General features: G+C 38.0%; 1 non-coding gene across 1 annotated transcript; it reads right to left on the reverse strand.

Moving 5' to 3' along the window:
* Positions 1–836: 836 nt before the first annotated feature.
* LOC117066332 lies at positions 837–943 on the reverse strand. The gene has a single exon (XR_004430292.1). It is a non-coding gene; the product is annotated as a U6 spliceosomal RNA (small nuclear RNA).
* Between the last annotated feature and the right edge of the window lie 358 nt (positions 944–1,301).

The following is a 1,301-nucleotide window of genomic DNA, read 5'->3' on the forward strand; positions in this document are numbered from 1 at the left end:
ATATCTTGATTATGGGAGTGGTTATATAATTCTATGCATTTGCCTAAATTTATAGAACTGTATGCTAAAAATAGTTAATTTTACTGTATGCAAATTTAATTTAATATATATGTATTTTTTTGAGATGGAGTCTCACTCTTTCTTTTTTTTTTAAATGAAAATTTACATTTACTTAATTAAAAACACTATATAAATCCACATTTGGAGAACAAATAAAAGTGTGCACTGAATACTAAAAGCATAATGAATTATAAAGTAACTACTTACATCATTACCCTGCCCCCCACCAATTCCAAGGATTAACAAATTAAACCACAAATCACTTTCAGTTTCTAACAAAGTTTCAAACTAAAGCTATACCCCTCAATCTTCAGCTGATACTTTATTCCTCTGCTCCACCCTCATCTTTTTCTTTGCTTTTTTTGTTTGTTTGTTTTGTTTTTTGTTTTTTTTCTTAATTATACTTTAAGTTCTAGGGTACATGTGCATAACGTGCAGGTTTGTTACATATGTATGCTTGTGCCATGTTGGTGTGCTGCACCCATCAACTCGTCAGCACCCATCAATTCATCATTTATATCATGTATAACTCCCAATGCAATCTCTCCCCCCTCCCCCCTCCCCATGATAGGCCCCAGTGTGTGATGTTCCCCTTCCCGAGTCCAAGTGATCTCATTGTTCAATTCCCACCTATGAGTGAGAACATGCGGTGTTTGGTTTTCAGTTCTTGTGACAGTTTGCTAAGAATGATGGTTTCCAGCTGCATCCATGTCCCTACAAAGGACGCAAACTCATCCTTTTTTATGGCTGCATAGTATTCCATGGTGTATATGTGCAAAAATGTGGAACGCTTCACAAATTTATGTGTCATCCTTGCGCAGGGGCCAGGCTAATCTTCTCTGTATCGTTCCAATTTTAGTATATGTGCTGCCGAAGTGAGCACTCTCACTCTTTCACCTAGGCTGGAGTGCTGCGGCGCAGTTTCAGCTCACCACAACCTCTGTCTCCTCGGTTCAAACAATCCTCCTGCCTCAGCCTCCCAAGTAGCTAGGACTACAGGAGCGCACTACCATGCCAGGCTAATTTTTGTATTTTTAGTAGAGACTGGATTTCACTATTTGGCCAGGCTGGTCTTGAACTCCTGACCTCATGATCCGCCTGTTTTGGCCTCCCAAAGTTGTAAATCCCAAAGGAATTACAGACGTGAGCCACTGTAAAAGTATTCTTAAAGTATGCTTTTTAAAAAGATAATTGAATATACTATCATATAATTTTGATGTCTATCAGATATCTGATAGATA

The sequence above is a fragment of the Trachypithecus francoisi genome, unplaced genomic scaffold (assembly GCF_009764315.1).
Source record: "Trachypithecus francoisi isolate TF-2019V2 unplaced genomic scaffold, Tfra_2.0 Lachesis_group2, whole genome shotgun sequence".
NCBI lineage: Eukaryota > Metazoa > Chordata > Mammalia > Primates > Cercopithecidae > Trachypithecus > Trachypithecus francoisi.